Raw genomic sequence first — 27,873 nt, 5'->3', positions numbered from 1 at the left:
TGGGTCACACACCACTGATACTCATTAGACTCATTGCACCTTCCATAGGATCCAGGGCTAGAGACTGTCACAAAGAAAACTGACATCCTTCAATAGCTTTCCAGCAAAGTAACAATTTGCTTGACCTACGGATTCAACAGGTCACTGATTTTTTTCCATTAAATCTTTGGTTCAGGCTGAAAATACTGACTGCCATTTTCAAAATGTCATATTAACATCAATTTGTGCAACAGATTACAGAACGTGAAGACACTGAGAGATAATAAAAGATGGAAACCCTGCATGCTAGAAATGAGGTTGGGAGGCGTATTGCCATCTTTGCTCCACATTGTACGTAAGACTGCTATTTAACGTACTTTGGAAATGTTTACAGTAAGTTTCCTCTTATCTCAGAGGAACATCCCATACGTGGGCTTGAAAGGAAGCGTTCCCCACAGCAGGGATTACAGGTTAGAATAATAAAGCAACTTCCTGCCAGGCTTGTGAATCTTCTGTTCCACACTCTGAGTTTTATGGATATCATCTACTTTTAACATTCACTTTTAAAATGAGATCCCTTTTAACATTCATTTCTCAGCTCAAACTTCCTTGCCGTTGTAGCTAGATCCAATATGGGATTAACGCAGGCACCACAACATTTAAAAATATAAATCAATTAAGCAGAGGTCTTGCTACGCAGGCAATATGACACAGGCAATAACTCTGGTAAACCCTATATTATGTCTTCCCCTAATTTTGTTTATTTCTAGCATCCTCCTGGCTGTGAGTACTGTCACTCCATTTAAATCAGCCTTTTCTTGTGCTGAATAGTTTCTTACCCTGAAAGCAGAGCTCTGCAGGCCACTGGTTGAGGAAAGGTGCAAACTTCAAGTAATCTAAATCTATCAGCCAAAGCATGCACTGATTTACATGAGATTATGCTCCAAGCCGCTCCACGGAAATCAATTCACACCTCTGTTACTCGCCATAGAGTTGCATCAAGAAGTGACAAAATTAAAGTGATGGGACACCAAAGCTAAATTTCATCCCTGAATTTATACTTCTATTGATTCAGGCCAGGTCCAAAGCCAAGTTTCCTAGAAATATGTCCATTTCTTTTTAGTGGCATTGAATAGTTTTGGAAGGGGTAGGCTACAGATACATTAACATTTGCCAAATTTAGCTCAAGAATTCAGTTACTGTATATCATCTAGGACACCAAAGTTTATTCTTTATCTTATCTAAAGCTGGTAGCATCACATAAACAACACAGAATAATCCTGAGTGTGTGGAGGGAAGGAGTATATTTTGGAACTAAAAATGTTCTAGTGTTTATGCTTATTTTGGAAGTAGCAACAAAAGCTCAGCAAGCTCAGGAGGTCCTCCGCCTCCCATCTTGTCTGCTGCCCTGCACCTAGGTGCATCCTTTTCCAATCTGGCATGCTGGAGCTTTCCTTCTGCAGCTGAGTCTGTGGGGAAGCCGGCATACAGGTGTGCCTTGACTCACACAGCACTTCTACTTTGTTTTCTTGCCAAAAATATTGAGGAAATCAGTTGCACAGAACAGCCTGCAGAAACCTATCTAGGAAGTTTCCTTACTCCTTCATAATTTTACACCCTCCATAACTTTTTGATCCTTAAAGACAGCAACAGTAGTTGTAATCCCACTGTAGCAAAGCAGAAAAATAAGTCTTTTTTGACCAGTTTTCCTCCGAGTCCCAGACTTTTGCAGGTTTTCAGTGTCAAGAACGACAGCAAGAAGCCCTGCACCAGCAGAGTCCCAGGGCAGCCAAGTATTGACCCCACAGACTTGTAACGCTTCACCTCTGAGTGGCAGAAGTGGAGAGAAGGATACACTGCATTCAAAGCATAAAATTCAGTCTTCACTCTGTCCTAAAAATGTTTAGGCTACCTGAAACAGCCTGTGTTGGGTTGTGAGCAGAAGGGTAAACAAGCCCACAGAGCTCCATGTTTTCTCATCAAGACGAGATAACTCTTCTAGAGATTAATTAAATATTGCTACATCACTGCAAAATTTAGATATTGGCTCTAGAACAGCCACCTGAAGGAAACCCCAACTCATACCAGGGCCATTTTCAGATCTGAGGGCTACGTAGCCCAGTTATCACCAGCCCTGGGTCAAGCACAGATCAGCCAGAGCAGAGCATCTGACTGCTGAATGTGCTGCCTTGGACTGACCTGTGAAGCAAAAAATATTGTCAAACTTGGACAAACAGGATTGCTTCTCAAGAGTATGGACCAGCATGACACAAGTCTGAAAGCTGCAAACAGGTTTGAGCCTGAATTTATTGTTATTCAAGTGGAGCTTGAATCTCAGTTGAAAAACCTTCTTATGGCATTAAACACCTGTAATCACTCTTACAAGTGCATAATCTCTCTCACTCTGAGCATGTTAGACATTTCATCTGTGCCAATCACCCCAGTAACATGTGTCAATCACACAAATATTAACGGGTTTCTTAGCTAATGAGTAATATATTATAAACTGTCACTTCTTTCTAAAAGGTGAAAAGACTAAATCTATAGCTATTTTTGCTTTGATAATAGAACTAGAAAACAAAATGTTTAAGTTCATCTTTTTCTTAACAATTGAGATGAGGCAAGGACCACATAGCCACAGTTAGCACTAAAGATAGCTTCTCCTGCAAACAAGTAAAAAAATTGAACCCTCCTATATTTTGTTGCATGACTACAATGCTGATCATGAAACATGTAGCATTTTAACAGGAGGTAATGTATCATAAAGTAGTTTCACAAGCAGGCCTTCACCTTAGGCTTCCACTATTGGAAGGTGTACTCCACTATATCCATTGCAACCTTTTGGGAGGTTGAAGAGTTAAAGTGGTTCCTAATTCACACTGAAGTCAGACTTCCTTTTGTTACCAGAAAAATTAGACCTCAAGGTAGATACTCAAAGATGCTAACTCAAGCCAAGAAAGACTCTTGCAGACTGTGACTCAGTTTGTTGTTGGAAAGGTCTCCAAGAAGCATTTTTTTCTCTCGTGACTGTAGAAGAGAGCCTAATACAGAAAGTTTTCCTGGACAACATTGTCTTTTACAGCTTCTTTAGCCATAAAGAGGCCTTTTTGAACTCTTCAGGGATCTGCTTGATAGAGTACCAAGGGGCCCAAGAAAGCTGATTAGTATTCAAGGGTCACCTCCACCAAGCTCAGGAGTGATGCATCCCAACAAAGATGAAGTCAGGCAAAAACACCAGGAGGAATGCATGGCTGAACAAGGAGCTCCTGGAAAAACTCAAACGCAAAAAGGAAGCCTACAGAGGGTGGAAGCAAGGGCAGGTAGCCTGGGAGGAATACAGAGAAACTGTCCAAGCAGCCAGGGGATCAGGTTAGGAAAGCCAAAGCCCTGATAGAGTTAAATCTGACCAGGGACATCAAGGGCAACAAGAAAAGCTTCTATAGGTATGTCAGTGATACAAGGAAGACAAGGGTAAATGTGAGCCCTCTCCAGAAGGGAACAGGAGACCTGGTTACCTAGGATATGGAGAAGGCTGAGGTACTCGACTTTTTTTGCCTCAGTCTTCCCCAGCAAGTGGTCTGCCCACACTGCCCGGGTTGCAGAACACAAAGGCAGGGACTGGGAGAATGAAGAATCACCCACTGTAGGAGAAGATCAGGCTCAAGACTATCTAAGGTCCAGGGGATCTGATGAAATGCATCCACAGGTCCTGAGGGAACTGGCAGATGAAGTTGCTAAGCCACTATCCATCATATTTGAGAAGTCAACACTAAATCTGTATCTAGTCTAGTGAAGTTACCACTGACTGGCAAAGGGGAAACATAATCTCCAGTTTTAAAAAGGGAAAAAAGAAACACCCAAGGAACTACAGGCCAGTCAGTCTCACCTCTGTGCCAAGCAAGATCATGGAGCAGAGCCTCCTGGAAACCATGCTGAGGTACATGGAAAATAAGGAGGTGATTGGTGACAGCCATCATGGCTTCACTAACAGCAAGTCATGACTGACAAATCTGGTGACCTTCTACAACAGAGTTACAGCATCCGTGGATAAGGGAAATGTGACTGACATCATCTACCTGGACTTGTGCAAAGCATTTGACACCATCCCACATGACATCCTTGTCTCTAAATTGGAGAGATATGGATTTGATGGATGGACCACTTGGTGGATAAGGAATTGTCTGGATGGTCACACTCAGAGTTGCAGTCAACGGCTCAATGTCTAAGTGGAGGTCAGTATTGGGACCAATGCTGTTTAACATCTTTGTTGGCAACATGGACAGTGGGATCGAGTGCACCCTCAGCAAATTTGCTGACAACATCAAGCTGTGTGATGCGGTTGACATGCCTGAGGGAAGGGATCCATCCCATCCAGAGGGACCTTGACAGGCTTTAGAGGCAGGCCCATGTGAACTGCATAAAGTTCAACAAGGCCAAGTGCAAGGTCCTGCACATGAGCTGAGGCAATCCCAAGCACAACTACAGGCTGGGTAGAGAATGGATTAAGAGCAACTCTGAGGAGGACTTGGGGGTTTTGATGGACAAGAAGCCCAACATGAGCCAGTAATGTGCGCTTGCAGCCCAGAAAGCCAACTTGCTGCATCAAAAGAGGTGTGGCCAGCAGGTCAAGGGAGGGAATACTGCCCCTCTGCCCTCATGAGACCCCATCTGGAGTACTGCATCCAGGTCTGGGGTCCCCAACATAAGAAGGACATGGACCTGTTGAAATGAGTCCAGAGGAGGGCCACAACAATGATCAGAGGGGCTGGAGCACCTCTCCTATGAGGACAGGCTGAGAGAGTTGGGAGACTTTAGAGCAGCCTTCCAGTACCTGAAGTGGGCCTTCAGGAAAGCTGGAGAGGGACTGTTTACAAGGGCATGGAGTGATAGGACAAGGGGCAATGGCTTTAAGCTGAAGGAGGGGAGATTTAGATTAGATACAAGGAAGAAATACTTCACTATGAGGGTGGTGAGGCACTGGAACAGGTTGCCCAGAGAGGTTGTGGATGCCCCATCCCTGGAAGTGTTCAAGGCCAGGTTGGATGGGGCTTTGGGCAACCTGGTCTAGTGGAGGGTGTCCCTGCCCATGGCAGGGGGGTTGGAACTAGGTGATCTTTGAGGTCCCTTCAAACCCAAACCATTCTATGATTCTATGATATGCTTTCGTGAATACATTACCAAATCCACAGAGACAGGACTTTTGAAATTCCCATTAGGTGCCTAGATAGCTTTAGAAATATGTCCAAAAAACATTTTCTCAACCTGTTGTCCAACTTACATTTTTAGTGCATTGGCTTGGTGTGCCATTATTAATTAACTTACTACTCTGTTTGGAAGCCCTCCAAGCAATCTGAAATGGGGCTACAAATTCTGATCTGCCTAAGTCCACAAACTTAAGTCTCAGAAGGATTTAACTGCCATGATTTTAATAATCTTATTAATAACCCATGATGAATTTATGCCCATTAATCCAGAAGTTGTGGGAAGTACAATTAAAAATTCTGAGCATATGATACAGCCTGAATACATTATTCAAGCACCCATTCCCATCACTGGCATAATATAAATCATATAACATGAAAAATACACCATAAACAGCTTTAAAAAATTCAAATATCTAGGAAAAAAATCCCTCAGAAAAAGCATCATAAGATATTTTATTGTACAAATAAAACTCTTTTGAATTGCTGATGTTTTTCTACTAAACGTCAAATCTTAATTGGTGTGTGATTTCTAATTTTTACATTAAAGTTTGCATAGATTTCTTACCAAGAAATTTGCTGAGGCAATGGCGTCACCTTACACCTTCGACATTTCTGGCTTTCTTCATAGTATTTTTTTTTAAATGGATTTATATTCCTTATTGATGATATAAAGGTACATTGTCTTTTTTATTTTTCTTTTGTCAACTCCACATAATATCCCTTACAAGTAATCTAGAAAAAAGTCTGGGCATATCCCAAGAAATAATCTAAATCATGGATCTCTTAAGAGTAATGCCATACTTTACCTCAAGCAATACCACATGCAAAAGTGGACATCTGATTGACAACCATATTAATTTTTAATGCCAGTATTTGCAGTTTTAGCTCTTGCACCAGACATTTTGATTATAATATACTGTTCAGTAAAGGCACTTGTCACTCAAAAGGACAGAAAAACGCACAAAAAAGATGGAGTAGGTATACCAAGAATACAGAGAAGTGAAAAAAAAGAACCAACATTTCATCTTCCAGTATGGATCACCACAGAGGCCAAGCTGTGGAACAGAGCTGGCAAAACAAATACAGTTCCATTCAGAGAACAACAATGCCTGTTTGTTCAAATAAAAACCAAAGGCACAAGAACAGAATTATGCAGGAATGTGGTAGTGACAATGACACCCAGCCCTTTTTCTTTAAGCCTTGTTTTCAATGGCAGTTTGAACAGGCTGTAATGTTCTATGAAGTACATTTCACATTGTATAGACTGTATTTTATGTAGTATAGACTGAACACAGGCACACTCTATTCACATATTTGTCAATTTTATGCTTTGAGGTAGCTTTACATAATGATGTTGGCTGAGATTTTCAAAGGCAGCTTGAAGATCACAGTCTTAATACGCTGCTGTGATTTACTTTCTGGTTCTCTCAGGGTATATTTCGTATAAAAAGTGGAAAGCCTTACCAGCTCACATGTTGCAAGGTCAAGAAACACTTAATATGCAAGTGCAGGAAGCATTAATGCCCTCAGATCATTTCCCTACAAATATTAAGGGATTTTTTTGTTTGTTTGTTTCTGCCAGAGGAGTTGCAAAACCTTACTGAAGGGATAGAATTTAAAGAAGCAACAACAATTCTCACTCATCCTCTCCACACTTGCATTATAGGGTACTATAGACTAAAACACTATCGCTCTACTCACTACCTTGAGATTGCCTTCAGCCAATGACCCACTTAAAGCATTTTTACACTATTGCTTTTAGAATAATTCTCCCAAATCAAACCTGTTCTGCTGCAGACAGGCTTTTGTGTTGAAAGGCATTTTCTGAAGTAGTATTTATCAAAACCCGAACAAATGATAGAACAATCTAATCAAAACACTGAAATGACTGCCTGAATGTATTTTAAAAATCATAACCTAATTAGAACCGAATTGATTTTTCCGTTAGCATGAAATTAAAACTAATTTCCCTGCACAATATTTACTCTAATATTCCCCAGATGCAAATACAGTCTCATAAAACATTTCATAAGAAAGGTTTTATAATTGTTTCCTGATTTTTTTCATTACATCATCAATTGTATTTATCTTTCTAAACTATCCTTCTTGTTGTCTCTCTGGAAAAGGGAAGGGAGAGATGATGAAACATCACTGAAATTCTTTAACTGCTCAGATACCATGGCCAGATAAAGAGGTATTTTTCAGAGGATCTAGTCTTTCATTTCCTTTCCTAGCCAAACCTGCTCCTAAGATGACTTCTCCTAAATTAATGTTACACTCAGGCTGATAGACAGCAAAAGGTGGCAGACGCTCCCTGTTCAATTTCTTTTAAAGAAATGGGCTAGAAAAGTAGATTTGTCGCCAAAAGAAATTCCTCTGTCATCCTTCAACATATTCACAGTTTTCTCATTCAGTGTCACGTCTACTGCCCTAGGCTTTTCCTTTCTCTTTGCCACAGAAAAAGTTCCTGAATTCCTGCAGCGTATGGCAGCTTGTACATCGGGAAATTGAACAGTGAGACACTACCTCACTCAAGCACAGACACAATCAGATTTATAGGACTATAATTTCATTTTCTACGATGGCTGCCTTAATGAGGAATGCATGTTTCTATCCAACCAGGACTATTCTTAATGTAATATACTCTTGACCTTGAATTGGATCTATCTGACCAATGGCTAATCCTAGGGAGTCCACCTTCTCTAAAGCCAAGACGACGAACAAAAAGCGCTATATAAATATCAAGAAAATTATCTAATTGCCTGAGGAAGACAATGAATTATAGAATAGCCACCTCACAACTTTTTCAAATCTACATACCTATGCATGGAAGCACATTACCTTTTGCAAACAGAAAGACGATTCCCAAGCAAGTGACTCCAATGCAACACTATCACTGAATGTTAAATATCTTCCCTGTTCCTCTCTATTTCAATGGAATATGCAGCGTTCAAAAGAAAAGTTAATTCTCAGAAAACTCTGGCTTACTCTCTTTTCAGGAGATGCCTTTTCTTTTGCCATTAGAGAGAAGCAGATGCCTTCCTTTGTGTATATAAACCATTGATTTGTGAAGGCAGGTTTTCTCAACCTAAAGGAGACCATATTGTGTCATTTGCTTTAATACACAAAATAAAAGCCTTCCTTCTGATTAGGAGAGTTCACACATCCTTATTATAAAACTGCAGTGGCAGCATCTCCCAAGGCAGGTCCGATGAGACAGTCGAATAAAAGAAAGGCAACACCCTTGTGGTGGAGACTTTTCTGTACTTGGACCACAGGGTCTCTGGACAGAACCTGGTAAGATTTAACTGTGCAAGCATATGGTTCATCAAGCAGAGAAGGTCCTTGGTCCTCGAGACAGACATGCTTATTTGCTGCAATACAAATAAGTAATAAACGGAGTTGAGGGCTCGGGAACTTTGATTTCAGTTCACACCTCTGCTACAGACCTTAGGGAAATCATTTCTTTCCTCTTTGCCTCAGCTCCCTGAATGTAAAATGAGGTTAATGATATTTTTATCATATCCTTTGTCTGATTCATCTACTCAGAATTCAAGTTTTCTGGGGGGGAGGCAGCTCTCACTGCATAATTCTACAGTAGCCACTGTAACAAGGACAAAACTCTGTTAGGGTGTCTGTTTTCCTCTGTCACCCATATAAATATGATAAATCATCTACTATTAATCATCAAGACTAAAAAAAATTATCACCTCACGAAACGGTGATAACAAAATGATTCCAGCAATATCCCTGCCATTTATCAAAAAAACAAGTCAGGACTGCATTGGTTGAGGAAAACATAAGCTGACTGATCCAAGAAAAAACTTCCATCAGAAAAATACGAATCCGATAGAGTGGGTAAGTTCCCATTCTGACTCTCTGCTTTTGCATTTCTTCTCTATGCTTTCTTGAAGAAATTCATAAAAGATGACAACTCACTACAGAATTATTCTCCCAGATATATTTTTGTGATTATTTTCTCTTTTGAGGTGGGTTCTGCAGGCTATAAACACAAGGAGGCTCATGTAGAGAAGTAAAAAAGCTAGAATGCCTGGAATGGCAACAAAGTTTTAAGCGTAAAACAAACTTATTGTTAAAATAATGACCATGCAATGAATGAATTTGAATATGCATATCTCCCATTTAAGCACTTGCTGTAGTGAGAAAATCTCCCTCTTGAACCAAGCTATGCTGAGTGAATAAATTCAGGGAGCCAGGTCCTTCCCCTCTCCTTCTATTCTAAAGGACAGTAACCTAATGGTTAGATTTCTTTAACAATGATGGTAGATGCTACTGTCTAGCCTACCCTGGTTTTTTTTGGTGTTTTTTTTTTTTTTTTAAAAAAAGATTAAAATCCAGTAATGCTAACAAATATGTAAGTCTGCTCACCTGCTTTGGAATCTCACTGGCACGTGTGTATTTCACTGCAAAACACCAGTTAGTTGTGTGTTTCCAGCATTCACCCAGCAAAGTGCTACACATTTTTGTCTCATTGCACAAATTCTTTCATGTTGATGGCATGGTTCGGCAGGCCATTAACTGAGCCCTGTTTATGCTTATTTTCTTTGCATTTATAGGATGGTGCACATAAACCTACATGTATTTTCCCAGGTCTTTGCCTTTAACACCAACTTACCACACAGCGCTGAAACCTGCTGCAAATTCTCTCTGCGAATCGGCTGGTCTGAGTCTCTCACAGGTCCGTGCAAGAAACACTTCCTGTGAAAGCAGTCCCGAGGAAACTGGCTGTCAGCTTTAAAATGTGTATTACAATCCAGCACCACAAAACAATATTGTCATCTTGGATAAATACACCATCATTTAAAATCCTTTGACTATATTACCAGCTAATCACACACTCTGGTCCAGCTTTATATTACATTAAACCCATCGTACTGTCTGCATTCACTCACAGTGACTATCATAAAGATATTCTTTTTTCATTAAATATATCATTGAAAGAAACACTAGAAAACAAGCCATAGGCTAAAGTAACACAGCAGAAAGTTATTACAAAAGCTTTTGTCTTCTTAAACACACAAATATATATATATATATGCAAAAAGCAAAGCTGGTTCTGCAGCCAGCCCACCGAGTGCTGTGTCTGTGCACCAAGTCTGAGACCCAGCAATGGGAAGAGGAGGTGACTGGGATTCACGGAAGCTCACCTAACACGCAGACTCAGTGCGTAGTCTCTCCAAAAAGGAAAAATGCTGGTGGGTGACACTAAGCCAGAACACGAAGCCAGACCTTCTGTGTTGCATCTTGCTCCTCTGATGAGGCATTTAGAAACGGCAAAAAAGGAAAAGGGGCTGTCCCAGTGCTACCAGCTAAAAGTTCTGTCCTACTGACTGTGGTAAGGCACTTGAGAACGTGAAACTGAGCACCGGTTCACACGAAAACATAGATATTGAGCTTTGCCCTCTTCAGTAAATGTATAAAAATTATAATAAACGTGGTTCTGTCACTGCCATCTCTCCACAATTTTGAAGTGTTTATTATATACCAGATGTCATGTGAAGGATTTGGGTTTCAAAGTGACATGAGAGACTTTGGAACAGCGTGAATTCTAGGACAACATATTGTGTGTGTCTGTATCTGTCATGGTAATGATAAGAAAGGGCAAGAACGCAGAGGCACTTGCTCCTCTCCAAATATAATCACCATGCTCAGAAATTCCTAAATAACAGCCTTGAATCACTTGTTGGGGTGAACAGAAATGGTAATCCTTGACTGGCCTAAATTAGCTCAAGACCACCACATAGGAAACCTGTCAGGGAGAAAGCTGACAGCTCCAGACTGCGAGGCTGCGTGTCTCATCTTACATATTCATCACCCGAGGTACCGCTCAAAATCCCAAGCAACAACTGCGCAGAAAGACCAGCAGCGCACGTTGGAGCCCGCCACTCACAAGCGGTAAAGAACCCAGGGCAGTTGTTGCATGAGGAGAAGGACTTTCAGAGAAGGACAAGCAGTGTGAAATTAGGAAATTAAGGAATTCAATGAGCAGGGGAGGAAAACACTTTAATCTAGAGATTTTTCAGGAAATCCAGATGAATTGTTTAATTTGCACAAGTTAATACTTTCAGAGGCTAAGGATACCATAAAATAAATGAGCGCACACTGCTTGGAGTCTTCCTCTTGGAAAATGACAAAGATCAAAGACTCCCTGCCTATTTTTTCTCTGAAAAATTGAAAATTAATTGCCTGAATTCACACACCAGTTTATTCAACTCCTGCCTTTTCCAGTCATACAATTTGCATTGACTGACAGATACTTTTAGAATGCTAACATAAATAGCTGGCCTAATACTCTATGTCAGGGTATATTTTAATTGGTAAAAAGCAATCATCATCTTTGTTGCAGTAGGGTCATTTTCTGAATGTCAGATATCAAATTAACACAAAAGGATAAGGTCCCTATCAAAAAAAGTTGTATATCCACAGCCTGTGAGACATAAGGTAGAGAATAAAAGCTATCAAGATTGAAGGGCAAACTCAATCCATGAGGAAGACAATGTTATCCAAAGTGTTCCTGATCTGTCTTAAAATTAAAAAAAAAAAGGAAAAGGGAAAAAAAGACTAAGATTAAAGCTATAGAACTGAGGTTGCAACACGTATATCGTATGTATACGGATGTTCATGGCTCCACCTATGCTGCAAAAGCTGAGCATTTGACAGTAACCCTAATTAGTCATAGCTACGGCTGTCATCAGTAGAGGCAAACTCAAACAACTCTGGGTGGTCTCTAGGTTGGCTGCCCGCCCCTCACACATTCATATCAATTAGTCACCCACCTGTATTACAACACGCAAAATTTTATTACTTTATAAAAAGGCGATTGTGAAATATGAAGCCTTAGGGTGTTGTCGTTCATTCCCTTCAAACAATAAAAGAAGCCTGTGCAAAAGCTGTGCATACCTATTCTCTAAGTTGCCCTGTGACTAGTTGTCATGAATATGTAAATTCTAAACATTGCAGTGGATTCTTTGACTTTCCTTTCAGTTTAGACCTATGTCTGTGTAAAGTAAAAGGCGCAAAATGCCTCTGCGTTTTCAGATGACAAATCGTGCCTATATAGCACTGCTCTGGCTGCAAGGGGGTGCAGTTTGTGCCTGTCAGCATCCTGCCTTCATTACCATCCTGCAGAGTTTACCTGCAGCAAAGTCATGGCTAGGGCTCTAGATCAGAGTCTAACGTTCCTGTGAAAACCAGAATTGTGTGACTGAGCTGCAGCCCTGTTTCGTCGTACAAAAATCTACTCTCTACCTCAGGCCACGATTCAAAGCTTCGGAGTCAGAAATCACGTACTCTACTCCCAGGAGTAACTACCTTTAGCAGCTCCATGGTTAGAAGTTACAGAAGGTGTCCTGGAGCCCCAGGGTTAAAACACTGGATGTTCTTGTTACCCTTAAATATCCAATCAGTTGAAAGTCTGGCTGCCACTGTGTGAATAATAGATTTTTGTTCAGCACAAGAACTTAAAAGGAAAAAAACCACAATGATTCAAGGTGACCTTAAGCTGTTTTTTCCCCTCCTTTGGTTTATTTCCAAAAATTTTGTAGAGCCCCAAATTTGACTTACTAGCCCTGAAGAACTCCACGTAAGCACACGTTCAAAACAGAACCAAAAACATTTCCTTTTAAAAGTATTGAAACTGGGTATTTTTATTATCCTCCTCTTTTCTTGTAGCTGAAGCAATTTTTTAAATTTGGCCCAAATTTGAACTGCCAAATTGCTCTTCTCAGTGAATTTACTCTTCAAAGTTTTTTTGCCTATCTCTAATCCTAAAAGTCTCAATTCCATGATATTTACTCTTCCAAGTTCATGTGGTAAGTATAAGCTTTTTTTTTTTTTTTGCGCTGTTTCAGCAAAATAAGCTCCTTTTTAAAGTTCCCACTACCTACTAACCATACATTTTTCTGTCTGTCTACCAGACCAACTTCTCATTATTCTGTTCTACTCAGGGCATAGTGAACACTGCTGCCAGGAGACAAGATTGTTAAATAAATTACATTAGATGCTTATGGACTATACCCATGTACGTGGTGGTGTTTAAAAAAATAATAATAGTAATAGATAATCCTAAGAAACAGAGTGCAATTTCTGACCAATTTCAAAATGCCACCTTTATTAAAATTCTGCCTACAGTGTGTGAAATCAATATATGGATGTTGCTGTAAAATTAATGAGCTCTTCAATAGCCTGTTTTGAAATTTTTTTCATTGTGAATCATCTCTGATTTTTCTTTTCCTAAATTGCAGACACATACATTGGTTGACTAATGCTGCACCGTAGCACGAGAAAAATCTACAGGAGGATTTGTTCCCTGTAATGATCTCCACCAGGCATATATTCTCCTTTCCCCACACAGATAGACATCAAAATTAAGTACATTGGCTTAATTCAGTTGCCATTGTAAGCTCAAATGGGATACAAAGTGAAATCAATATTAGTGAAATAGATCAGACTAGAATTGGAAGGTAATATAATTAGGTTGGCTTTGCTATACTTTGTAATGCTTATCTGTAGTATTTTACCAAATAGAATACGGGTATCTATTTTCTGAAACTGTAGGAGGTTTTCAATGCTGTATTGTCCTTATTTATTTCACTTTGAGGGAGCACTTCAGAAAGACCTGTCTGTCCATCTCCGTGGGATTTAGGGCTGCCATATCTCCCTGAGCGATCTGGATTTCATGCGTACAAGGGAGATTTGCTTCTTAAGCAACAGCATTAAGAATTGTTTTAATAGCACAATACAGAGAAAGCATTATGTGTTCTGGTCGTCGGAAATGCGCTCTTTATCACTGAATACAAAGCATTTCACTGTGCGACAGTCTCGGAGCACAGAAATGAAGGACATGGGATATTGTGCCTCTGCTTCTCAGACTTCACCCCAGCCTCATCAAAACTTCCTCCATCAACTGGACAGCTTTACCGTGCATCAGCAAGATGGGGGATGCAATGCAGGCTAGCATCTCCCCAGGGCTCTCAGGAGATTAAGCAGTCCTCCCCCACCTTTTCTTTGCTCCATTCTTCTCAGGGTGCAGGGCCAAGCCTCAGATCCTGCACAGAGGTTGTCTCCAATAAAGCAAGTAATTTCTGAGCAATCAAATGCAAATCATGGGCTCCTTCCAATGCCTCTGATGAACAAATCTTTCCCCAAAGAGGAATTTATTCCTGAAACCCAAAGTATATTTCCAGGGTGACTAAAGCTACTTATTTAATTAGCTTGGAACACTAAAGATTTAGTGGATGTAAAATTCCTTCTAAAGATGGTACTAAAAGGCTACAAAAATCATGGCTATACACCCTTTTGATTGATAGAAAACATGCTAACGGTTTTATTGAAAGAAACTTGAAGAATACTTGGGTTCTGTCCAAACCTGAAGGTTGATGTTCCCCAAAAGACCTGCTGGGTAAGCAGTGAGAGCTCTATCTTGCCAAGATTGAGGCATGTCACATCGCAACACGACTCCTGTAACGTGGTAGAGAAACATACCACCCTTAGGTCATACCAGGCAATATTTCCCACTATTCTCACATGTCTTGCCTAGGGTGCCACAAAAGCCAGTGACAGAGAGTTAAAAGTGGCCTCACAAAGATGGTGCCCTAATGATTGAGGACCCTTCCTCTAATGAGGAGCAGGCTGAGGAAGGAAGCACTCCTGCTCTTCAGCAAATGCTGTCCTACTTCAGAGATTAAGGATTAAGCTTCAAAGGTTTTTGTCAGAATTCCCTTCAAGGATTCAGCATTTACGCCCCCAAATCCTGGGATGTTATCCTCTCACTGGTTTGCCAGTGACAGAACCAGTATTTCTGATGTAATTTTTTTTTTTTTTAAATCCTTATCCCTGACAGAAGGAACAAGGGGATAAGTTATTTTCTGTGTCCCTCTCTCCAAGGCTAGCTTGAATGATTTTATCCCTTTGGATAAACCAACCAGAACTTGGTTTAGTGACAGAGCACAAAGTAAGGAGGTCTGCAAGAGCAAGGGAAAAAATACATCCTGTGAGTTGGCTGTGGAGCTATGACCTCCTGAAGCTTCTTCAGTCCAACTGCTCTCCTGCTGAATCTACTGTGAGGAGATTTGATGGTGCACAGAATCCACACGTGGATTTACTGGGAGAAGACTGCATCAACCTCCCATGGTGTGCACGCTCCCAGATGAAGACAGGGCTGCACCACTGCCATATAGCAAGGAGGAGCAACGCCTCCATCAGCAGCCCCACACGACCGAAATATCACTGGCAAATCTATGCCATGTGCACACCGCCTGTGTGATTGCCTGAGGCCTCAGAAATAAAGAGGAACGCAATAAGCACTCTCAAGGAAAGGGAAAGGGAAGGAGGTTTCACGCAAGGCACAAAACCACTGTGAAATGGATTACAAGAAGCTCTTGAAACACTGGCATTTGTGGTTAATAACCCGATGCAGGAAAACTTGGAACCATAAAAGCAAATCTGGCAGCAAATGACAAAACCCGTTTTCCCTGTTCCTAACTCAGTTCTTGTGGGGCAAGTAGGAATGACCTTCTTCAGCAGGTGCAGCAGCCCAACACAGGAGCAGGAACCAGAAATGGAAGGGCAGTACTGCAGGGACACCGGTGCTATCACACTGACGCACAATGACAAAAGAACTAGAAGAAGATGGGGAAATTAGTCTATGAAAATAAAAGAAAGGAAATAACTTGAAATCAGATTTTGATCTCATTTAGGATTGCCTGTTTTTCTGTTCTGCTACCCACTTTCACAGGTAACATAAGCCAGAAATGAAAATTATAACAACATCTCACACATTTATCATAATTCTAACGTTCCCGTCTGATAGAGGGAATGCCACGAATTACAGTATATGTCAAGGATCTCATTTGTAGAGTTATATCATAGACTATGAGGAAAAATAAGATTTCTGGCTTTTTAAGTAAATTAAATAGAGTAAATCCTATAAACTATAGCATCAATAACATGTATACTACTCATATTTTGATTACTGGTAAACAGGCTCAGATGCAGAATGTGTGGCACACCTGTCATACATCCTACCAGACCTGGACAGAGATCTGTATTGCATACCAACTCCTCAACTTTGCTTTAGTGCAGAATTATTTCTTGAAATGCAGCAAGATATTGGATATTACAGTAAAAAGCTCACATAAACCCACAGAAAAGTGCTGAATGGTGACGAGCATGACAGGTCTTTAAGGTGAAATGAAACTAGTACTGAAGTTTCTACAATCATCCAACCCTACTTAAATTGTAGTCTACACAGATGTGGTCCAAAATCGGATCATTTTGTCTAGAACTTTTCAAATACTGTATGAATCCCATGTTGTTCTGGGAAATACCTTTTTTTTATTCTCCAGTGTTTTGAATAGCTGTTGTGTTTTTTGCTATCCAACATGAAAGTACCTGCAGCATGTGACCATCCCAACAGCACTATATCTGGCAAACTTCTTCCAGCTGAACAGACTGACAGAAATTACTGGACCTCAGTCAAATTAATCAGTGAACTCTGCAGGAGCAAATGGAATGGAGGTACTTTGCCATAAATAAGGAAATACTGCCAAAAATGCACACAAGTATCTGCCTCCAAAAAGAAAGGTCCACCACTAGATTTACAACTATTTTGAAGACTATTAAGTGGCATAAGGTTACAGATCTGTCTGGATAAACTGGGCTTCTGGAAATAGCTGTACCCTCAGTCAACTTCTACCCTAAAAATACTTTAAAGCTACCGATGGGAAACTTTGAAATAGCACAGCTAAGAATCCAAAGCAGCTTTACTGTGCTACATCTCTTTTCTCAGGACATCATCTCCTGCTCCATACGCACATTTTTAACTGAAAGAAAGAGATTATAAACATAGTGTATTGAGTTAGCGTATCTGTACCTATGGGAGTCTCATCCTACGTAAGAGTCTCTGCTGGTTAATCACAGGGAGTTTCCAGTAGTTTGAACCTTTTCAGTGACATAAGCAGGTGAGTAAGTAAGGGTGATTCAAGTTGCAATCAACTACATCATATATTTCATTTGAGGTGGTTTGACCAACTTTTGCTGAATTTCTTTCTGGATCACAAGAAAAGCACTAACTGAAAATTTCACGGGAATAGTCGGTTCTTAAAACACAAGACAAAAGGAAAACAAATTCTCATAAAACCAGTCAAAAAACAGTGCCAACAAGAGAATAAGCTTAAAAAGTTATCATTCACCATCATATATAACACTACTGCTGAAAGTGTAAGAGTACTAAGCCAAACATAACACCACTTAACATTTATGTATTTATTTTAAAAAGAAAGGGTTAAAAAATAAACATAAAATTGTTAGTATTTACAAGTGTAGCTTCATGCAGCAAGAAACAATAATTAAACTGCTGTTGCTTTATTATTTTAAAAATATTGCATGCCACAAGAGAAAAAGAAATGTAGAACAGCCTGCCCAGGACCCAAGACAGCCACTTAGATCATGAAAAAACACTCATGCTTGTTATTCACTTGCAAGATTTTCCCATTTCTGTTTGACCTAATAGCCAATCGAGACTCAAGAAACTATCCCGATGAAAGTTTTGCAGAAAGAAGGCATTTTATGGTACTGTTATTTCCCAAAAGAAGATGACCACAAACCATATCCACTCAGGGCTTGTGCAGATCTCAGATTCTTCCCAGGACCCAACAAGATCTCCAACAGTTCAGAAGAAATGCCTTATGAAGCTGCTTACCTTACTGGACAAAAGCCCTGGAACATACCCTCAGCCTCTTCCCAGCTGCAAGCAGGAGTACAACTTCATGAAAGGAAAATATAGTATGGAAATAATCTCATTCTCCTCTAGTTTAAAAGGACAAAAGGCTTTCCTTCCGCTTGCTACCCTGTTCAGCAGAGTGATCCAGAAACAAACTATTTTGATTGTTAGAGACCTACTTTCCACCCTAAAAGGTTCTTTTCCCTTCCAGGTGTTATGTCCTGATAGCATTGGTAGCAAAGATCTGCTAACCTAGATTCTTGTTGGTAGGCTCAGCAATGCTCCCTCAGTAAAATAAACAACTTCATCCCCCTTGAACAACCTACCGGCCCTTCCCAGCAGCCGTTCTAGATTGAGTTCATCTCCTTTGTTCCTGTTTCTCCTCTTAATGGCATCTTCTCCAGTCTAACTAGTGGTCCCCATGTGGCATTGTACCGAATGTTACAGTGAACGATATTGCATTGTCGTTATTTAGGAATTGTCTGTTTAGCCAAGAAACAGCATTATGTTAGTCTGGTAAAAATCTAACTTTGATAAACCAGTGACACATTTTATGCCATTTCCTATTTACCTTCAGGTATTCCAATATTTTTGCCTGTAACTTGCAGTAGAGTATAAACTGCCGCCATTTCTTTTTTATATGTATCAGATTTAGTATTTATCTTCTCACTCTTAGATGGCTTCAGTAGAAATCCTTGCTGCCAAAATTTCCAATTTATAAAGCAATCTCTCCCAAAGGCTGAGATGGACATTATCTGGGTCCTCAGCCTCGAGCATATTAAACCCCGCAACTGCCTTCAATGCAGATATTATTTCCACTTTTTTGATCACTTGCCTTTGAGTCCATGGTCAGCACTGTCATCGTTCCTGAAATAATGATGCCAAGTATAAATTTAATTATAGGGCCATCTCTAAATCTTTTGTCTCTAGCATTCTCACTACATAGATGCCTTCTGCCTTTTCTTATTCTTTTTTGTTTAGATGGCTCCTAGAGTTCTTCTGATGGAATAATCCTCTACCTCCACTTAGTATCCTCTGCAAGTCAGAAGTTACAAACTTTTGTTCCCTAAATGTAGATAGCTTCCTTTCTCATTACCATGATGCCTTGAAGACTAGACCTTGTACTTCTCTAATGTTAAGGAATCCAGGCGTAAAAGTTGTGAAATGTCACTAGTGGATGACTAACCTAGTTTCATAGCTATTTCATATATCAGGGTTTTTTTGAAGGCATAAAGTTGCCTTCGGCATCTAGTTTTTCACACAGTGTTTTCATCTAACTGCCAAAACAAAGGAATCAGCTTCTCTTTTGTACTAATTATTATTTTGAAATTAACTTGCCTTACACAGAAGTTTGATCTCTAGTACTAGAAGAGAGTAGTTTAAATTGCACAGTTGCACATAACAATTTCTTGGTAACATCCTGTTCCAGTTCATATGTGAAAGATCATTAGTAAATATCGCTTATTGTTGGATACAAACTGCAAAGAGGATTGAACATTGAATAAAGATTATTAAAGAATGAATATGTATAAAAATGCATCTTGGAAAACAGTGAAAGTTAGACATTGATTTCTGGCTGGTTATTATGCAAACTCAACTGGGCATGAAAAGAGTATTTGGAGGAAAAATCGTGGATAAAATTTAACTCTCAGCTCAGCAGAAACATCCATATTTCAGCCCCTAAAAGTGTTCTGTTTTTATATCTCTGACTCCAGTAGAATATGAGGGTACTGATCATCTCTGAAAGTAAAGTTGTTCTTTGTAATTATGTTTGTTTAGACAGAGGCAACTAAACTTTAAATCTTCCTCTTTGAAATTCTTTTCCATATGACAGCAGTGAAAAATAAAGTACATTAATCATGTATGCACAAGCCCGAGTCAAAAATCAGAGCCCCATTGAGTGAAGCCTTGTGCGAACGTTCTGAAAGACAAGTGACAGAATCGCGGCATTTTAGAAATCGGTGTGGGGTCTACATTTGATTTGACCTCGCCCAGGCTTTTTAGGATTACACTCATTGCTGAGCACGATGTAAGAAGTCATTACAAGATACAGCCAGATGTGGAAGAGGCAAAAAGGATGGCAATAACAGTCCCATGAGCACTGAAATGAATGCTTTATTTTCAATTCATTTGTTCCTCATGGCTGACTGATTTTTTTTTTTTTTTAAATTAATTTAACTACAGTAACAGCCTGAGACCCCATCGTGCTTATTTTTATTTAGCTTCCCCCATGGGCAAGAGATGGTTTGAGCTGCAGTCTGCCCCAAGCTACACATGCACTCCCTGACCAGGAGTCTAAGCACCGTGTGCCTCACAGTTGGTCAGCTGGACACCAGCAGTTAGTGACTGGGCAGAGCAAATGATTTACCGTCTTTTTGCTGGTGGCAAGCTCAACTAATCATTTTGGAGGTGAAAAATTGTACTTGATTTTCATAAGAATTCAGTATTTTGCAGCTTCCTATTATTCTGTTGTATTTTGTTGAAATTATACTACAGGTTCAAACATTTATGGGAGAATTAGGGAATACGCATTTATATTTACAGGGTGATTTCAGACACCTCATTTCCATAATTAAACTGGATAAAAAAATTTTTATTTACCCCAAGTGGCCAAACGGACATTGTTAGAGTAGTACTGTCACGGGAACTGTGCAACCTTACCCTAGCTCAGCTTCTGGTCTGCTTTGCACATGAAAAATACCAAGTAATTTGGTGAAAATGTACAAAAAGCAATAAAAAATACTAGTAACACCCTTAACATCACAACGTGGCCACATCATTAAGAGTTTCATTAAGGTCACTCAAAAACCCCTTAGCAGGAAGAAGCTTAAAAAGAGCTTAATCGAAGTCAAGAGACAAGCACCCCAAAAGAGGGCTGGACTTTTTAATTCCCATGCACAGTATACAAGGTGAGGATCAGCACCATTTTTGATGCAAGTCTCACAAAAATTAAGTGTAAATAAGACATATTTCTGAGTATATAACGTGCACATTAAAAATACTATCTAAAGATATCAGCTGTACAGAGCATGAATAATACACTGACAGGCTCGTGAAAGAGTGATGTTCTTTGAGCTCATCATTGCATACTTGAACAGGATATGAATATTTTATATTCATGCTAACTGTCATAGTGCAAGTTGAGCTGTTTGTACTAGAAAGGCATACACATAGCACTACTATTCATGTTTACATTTACCCTGCAAACGTCAGCAAAACGTTTCCTTCTTGTAGGCATCCCCTCTCCCTCCCTTGTTCTTTTTAAATCAGATATAAGGGTATTCAAAAGGACCACACAGCAGCAGGCTGAAAAAAGAAAGATAAAAGTGGCTTCTGGGTATCCAACCTAGGGAGGAGGCAAACAAGACCTTTTAATCCAACACCCACAGCAAGTTACCTACCACTAACAACTGCTGGAAAAGACCCTTGCTAGATGTGTATTAGAGACCCTGGCAGGGGGCGAGGAAAGGAGGCTAAACAAAATACACATCAAGATGCCTCAGAAAAGTCAATCAGAATCTGCAGAAACTAATATGCAACATGGAAATGACCCCCCGAGAACGCAGTCCCATTAGCTTTTATCCCAAATGATCACAGCATTATTTGATAGAAACATCTACGAGAGCTGACACATCAGGATTGCTAATGTTCTTTATTTGGCAACTCTCTTATCACTTGCTATCAAGAGAAAAAACAGAGAGGATTCAAAAGCAAGGAGCGTTCAACTCTAAATTAGCATCTATAAATTAGCAAATAGCTAATTCATAAATGCTGGATGTTTTTCCTGAAGGGCATTGAAAACTTATAAGGAAAGCAACTAAAAGCTTAAAACTTCCTTGGCTTGCTTTCATGGCAAGCTGAAACCTCTCATGAAATAGCTGGCCACCTTTAAGACCCCCCCAAAGTAAGGGGGGAGCACAAGGTAGAAAGACTTAGTAAGTGGTCCCTGCAACAGCAAAATGCAAACCTGAGTCTTTTGTCCTGCCGTTTGACATTAAGGAAAGCACAGAGGATTGTTTGCTTCGTACAGTGAATCATTCGGTTGCAGATTATGCAGTACGTCTCTTTGCACAAAGATCACATCATGTTTACCAGGACAATCAGAGAATGGTTTTTAGAAGAAACTGCTCCACAGCATTGCCACTAACCAGCTTCCCTTGCCAGTTTAAGAGATCAGCAACACTCCCACCTCCAGGTCTTCACCACCACAGAACGACCCTACACATTGCAAGTTTACACGCACCTACCCGTCATCACCACAGTCTCCTTACAGTTGCTTATTCGAGATCTCTAGACAAGTATTTTGAGGATTTGTTTCTCCAGTAGAACATTTGGGCACAGCATGACTTCATTATAGACGAAACAAAAATACGCTAATAATTCTTCTGGTCCTGAGCAAGTGTAAAAGCATATGATATAAAGTGTACCAGTCTTTCAAGTCCTACTATAGGGCTATGATTTGCCTTCTGTTGACATCTGCACAGAAATCAGCTTCCAGTCTTCTTACATAATCATTGCTTAAAGTTTCAGAGACAACACTGAAGACCCACCATCCAGGAGTCTTTTTTTGAACCTGCTTCATAATGACTTACATTTTTAAACCAGGCTACTACAGAGAAAAGATAATTTTTTTTTAATGGTTCAGAAGAGGTCAAGGTATCAGATAAAACAGGACCTAGCAGAACCTGGTGACAGTGTGGCTTACAGTGAAATATGAAAAGCTAAACTTAGCCCTTGCATTGATGGCAGATTATTAAGCACTTTCTCACTTGTGCATTCCTATACATACTGACATCTACTACTAAGACTGAAACTCAGTGCTCAGATTTTTTTTTTATTCCATTGAAGAATAAAGTGAAAATTTTTTCTTTTATATTTAAATTTTTTTTTTCATACAACATAAGCACAACTCAAGCTATTTCAAATGCGTAGCATTTTGAACTACACCATCAGACTTCTCTATCCCTCACATCGTGTCATATATATGAGAGAAGAGGAGGTTAATGTCCTGCTCCCTTACATTGAATTTACATGGGTGCTCTGGTCCATAAGACCTACTGAGTGAATTGATGCTCCTTTGGCCCAGGGTGTTCCCAAATGATTAAACGAGAACAATACATTTTTCAGAGGCTGTACAATTTGAAAACTGTAAAGATCACCATCGTGTTTAGTACAAAAATCCTTTTTTCTAAAAAGATTACCATAATAAGCTTTTTTTCCCCTAATCATGCTACACATCTTTACTACAAGTCATCCTCGTTGCATTACTAATAGACCAGCTTAGCAAAGTTAAACCTCAAGAAATCACATAGCACTATTTCTTCCCTTTCCCTCTCTTTCTCTCTCTTTGCCCGTGGTATTTTGAAAAGCACAAACAGATAATAAATTCCTACCAAGATTACTAAACCAGTCAAGTTATCTAGGAGACCCAGTGGTTTCTTTTTTCCTACCTCCTGTGGTCTCTGCAGTAATTAAAAGGGTAGGCAATACTCTGAGATCCCCTGATCATGCTACAAGTTGTTACATCTCCATTTATGCAGGACCTATCTGTATTTTCTGTAAGTTATTGAGATGCAGCTGAACGTAATCCAGTCTTGTCAAGATAAGGTAAGCCTTGGCACTACTTCTGTGGGATCAATGACAAGTCCCTGATTTGGCATATCAGAGGCTGCCAATGAGTCACAAGACCTTTGAGTTCCACCAGAAGAGTTGGGCATATGCCCAAAAGGGCTTCCAGATTACAAGTCTATAATGTGCTTCTTTCATGCCGATATACATAAACTTCTTTCATGTCAATATGCATAAGCCTTCTTTTAAAATAATTATCACCAGAGGTTGGTGAATCTGTCTCACAGTTTTCACTGGCCTACAGACTTGGATTTTTTTCCCCCAGATCTAGAAGAACATTAACACAGAACAGATACAAGAAAAAACTACCTACCAGGTACCACAATGTACTGCCTGCAGATTTACTAAGCACAGAAGAACGGTTTAGTATCACTCTCCCCATTGACTTCCACAACAAATAGGTCAGACCACTTTCCATTGCACGTGCTCCTTTCCTCTTTGCACAGTCCCCCAAAAGTCAATAAGCTATTTTATTTTCGGGGGTAACAGAACATATATTGTTCACAAACACACATACTAATTTATAACAAGCCGTGAATCTATAGGCTTTTTCTAGTGAGACACTCAAAAAGGGAGGAGGGAGAGAGAGGAGGGCCCCTTTGACTGGTACTAATTATGCACTTCTCCAAGTCACAATAATATACCACTAATATTATCCAGCTCCATTCTTAGCTGGTGTTGCTAACTCTACTTTACAGAAGGATATTCAATAAATGAGGTATTTCTGTGACCTACAGCAAGCCTGCACACAACTGTTTGTGTTATATATGGGTTCATTTTGCTCCCTGGCACTGCTCTTTGGTGGCTGTTACAGCCCATAAAGCCATCTGTTAGGAACACTCAGTCATAAAATTATTAATGCCTATAGCCCAAAACCAACCCTAAGTAAATAAACAGTACCAGAAGGCCCAGTGCAAAATTCTGGGATGTTAAATACACAGGAAATACACAGAACCATAAATCTTCTTAATAGTTCTACGTGCAATTATGTATTCACTTAAAATTCAAATAACATACAGAAAGACTAGACAGAAGTTGCTTTTAAAATAGCGCACTGCAGATTTCCTCAGAGTTGAGCCCCACATGAAAAAAACTGGGATACTATTGTGAATCCTTGTGACGTTTAGAAGTATTAATAGAGAATTATGCAATTAGGGAAGAAAGTTCCTGACAAAGCAGCTCAGGGCACACAATCCTCAAGGCTCAAAATGCAGAGAACAAAGGAAGAGCGCCCCAAGTTTGAATCATTCAAATTCTTAAGAGAGGACAATAAAGGAAATTTATTTGTATTGGATATGTGGCATTTGCAAGCATGAAGAAAATATTAAGAAATTAAGTACAGCTGGATCTTTACCACTGTAATGACAAGTCTCTTGAGTAAAAGACACAGGATTGCCACCTTAGTCACTTGGCACTGGCTCCTACCTTAACATAGAGATGGAGCCCCTTCATCCTTCATCACAGCTCCCTTTGACTGTACTTGCCAAGGGGGTCTCCAGAAGGCTGGCACGGAGCCTGGCCTGTCAAGTCTCACGCACAGGATGCGAGACAGACACAGTCGGCTCCGTTTCCCATCCCTCCCACAGCTAGGGCCATATTTCATGCATGCCCAGCACAGAAGAGCAGCCTGTCCTCATAGTCTGATAGCCACAGATATCAGCAAATAACGTCATCTGGAGATCCTAGGATCTACACATCTGCTGGAGCAGGAGAGAGGCTGCAGTGCTGCAGGCATTAAGCGTATCTTTTTGAAAGAAGATCTGGTCTTAATGAGGCTCATTAGCTCCCTAGCTGCAGTTTAGCATCAACAGCAATAAGTCCAAGTCTTTGCAGGCTGGGCACATGAAGGAGTATCTGGTTTACAAATGCCAGCCCTGCAAAGATGACCAAGATCTGGCTAATGATGGACCAGTGCTCACTGCCTGAAAACCTTCTGGCCCCTAGGGAAGCTAGCAGAGTCAACAGCTCTGTCACCATGGGGCAGAGGACTGAACACTTGCACCTATGTCAATAGCTAAATCAATAAGGCTGCAAGATCAGCTGTGCTACAGCCAGTACTAGGCATTAACAGCCCCTAGCTGACATAAATATGGTCAGTATAGTATGACCAAACCAGCCCACAATATAACCATTTGACATTAGACCTACACAGAAGTTGCTTTCACTATTAGCACTGCCCGTGGCAGCAGCCTGCCACACCACACCACATGCCCGGGCTCTGCAGTGAACCCGGTTCTCAGCTTTCCAATTCCAACCATCACTTCCCTGCAAGACAACCTCCTTGGGACACCTCTGGGGTAGGATGAGCCCCTGTGGGGGACATGCCACAGCACCTCCCATCCTCATCTCCACATAGCAACAGAGTACTGAAACCAGTGCATGTTATAATACCACTCACTCCTGTAGAAGACGTGGTTGCTTTAAAGAACTCGGCTATCTTAAGCCTTAACCCCAACACCATCAGCCCCTCAGGAGCTTACTGGAACATACAACAGCATTCCTCAGTTTAGATGACTTGATACTAACTTTGAAGAAATTTGAAAGGAAATCATCAGATGTGTGTCTCATTCTACTAAAAAAATCATGCAATTCTGTTAATAGAGAGTAATTCCTACCTCCAATGAGCCCCTGTCAAGTTTTAAAACCACAGTAATCTACCAGAAATCAAGCAAGAAGTTACTTCATATTTTATTGTCTTAAAGGTTTTAAAGACCTTCTCATCCAATTATAGCACCACATTGAAAAGAAGGGGCTTTTGTTCCAAACAGTTGCTTGTATTTTGCTCCAGTTTAAAACCATAGTACCCTTTCCACCTCATTTCACTTGGTTTGTATCCACAACTTGGGCACCTTTTGCTTTTTAACTTAAGGTTTTTTTTCTTAATCACAGGAGGAGGAGTTGAGAGTTGTGCAAATCACAGACACAGGGGTCTCTATAGGATGTTGCACATCTGGGTTTTCTCTTCAAATGCCAACTTCCATAAACTGGGTTATGATTTTTGCTGTGACCCACATTTTGGCACATCATATACAAAAAACACCACCAAAAAAACCCAAAAACCACCACCAAACACCTCATATTTGTCTATCAGGGTTCTTTAGGACCTTGGTTATCCTGGAAATATGTTTCATGTGTGCCAGAGCTCTGTAGACTAGGAATTGAAGGGAAAAACCCAGACTGGACCTGGTAACAGAGGAAGTCTCATATGAAAATGGAAACAGATTACAATAATCGTAAATCATCTCCCACATGCAGACTGGGGCTGCAGTTCAATTTCCAAATTAATACTTCCAAAACCTGACTTCTATCCCTAGCTCCAATGCAAATTTGCATTGCAACTTTTGATAAATTATTTCATTTCTCAGTGCTTCGTGTCTGCCAAACAGGAATAGTTTTCTTCTTTTATCTATCTTGTCTCTTTGGAAATTAAGATTTTGTGGAGAGCAGAATGAGAAATGACAACACTGGTGGAAACTGTTTCTTAGCTGGGTTCTCAAGTGCCCAATCAAGGCTTGGATTTCTGGATGTTACTGTATTATCAATGAAATTTCCCTAAGTCACAAAAAAAGAAAGTGTTGCTGCCAGAATATATTGCTAATAGTAGAAAAAAAGCAAACGTCATCTTCAGTGACATCTTTGATGCCTCACCTCACATTGTAATTGTAAACAGGATATCTTGATATATTTTCCACTTTACTAGCTGGAATGTTATCATAATGCTCTTTTCCAGACCAGATGCTTGCAGCAATCGTTCTTATCCATCATGTGTCCTACTGTGTTACTCCACAACCTTAGTGCTTTACGCACAACCACTAATTTCATCCATTTGCATGTCCTCTACACCCAGCCCACCTGACCAGAGAGATTGCTCAGTGAATCCAGGTCAACCCCTGCATCATCCCAGGAGAGCGTTTTCCGGTTTTCTGCTATGCAGCAGGTTTCCTTCGAGAGCAGGGGGACTCAATAGATCCGTATTTTCTAAATTATATATGTTGAAAGATATTCTGGGCACTCTATAATTAGCCAGCAAGAAAAAGCATTTCTGATTCATTAGGTCAACTTTAATGGTTTCCTCATTAAAAGTTTTTGCTGTTAAGCTGACAGAAGCTAGAATTTAATAGTAGCTTCCAGCACTTTCTTTATTAGCCGATCTCTATTGAATCAGTCTTTATCACCTGAAGAGATATTTTAAATGGAAATTCCTCAGCCCCAAGCAACCTAGATTGACCAAAGGCCTAGAGATTGCTCTGTCCCTGCTTTAATAAACTGACTGTATATATTGCTGCAAAGGTCAGTCCTCATTAGTCAGTGATGGCTATG

At 40.1% G+C, this 27,873-nt stretch overlaps 1 long non-coding RNA gene across 1 annotated transcript in view; it reads right to left on the bottom strand.

Annotated features, from left to right (window-relative positions):
• The window catches only part of LOC129207272 (uncharacterized), a 76,010-nt gene extending 65,558 nt beyond the window's left edge, over nt 1–10,452 (bottom strand). Inside the window, exons 1-2 of the long non-coding RNA XR_008577416.1 lie at nt 10,352–10,452; nt 9,820–9,902 (exon numbers count right to left, since the gene is read on the bottom strand). This is a non-coding gene — a long non-coding RNA (uncharacterized LOC129207272). The remainder of the gene's footprint in view (nt 1–9,819; nt 9,903–10,351) is intronic.
• Between the last annotated feature and the right edge of the window lie 17,421 nt (nt 10,453–27,873).

The sequence above is a fragment of the Grus americana genome, chromosome 5 (assembly GCF_028858705.1).
Source record: "Grus americana isolate bGruAme1 chromosome 5, bGruAme1.mat, whole genome shotgun sequence".
NCBI lineage: Eukaryota > Metazoa > Chordata > Aves > Gruiformes > Gruidae > Grus > Grus americana.
This window is presented reverse-complemented; position numbering and strand designations above follow the sequence as displayed.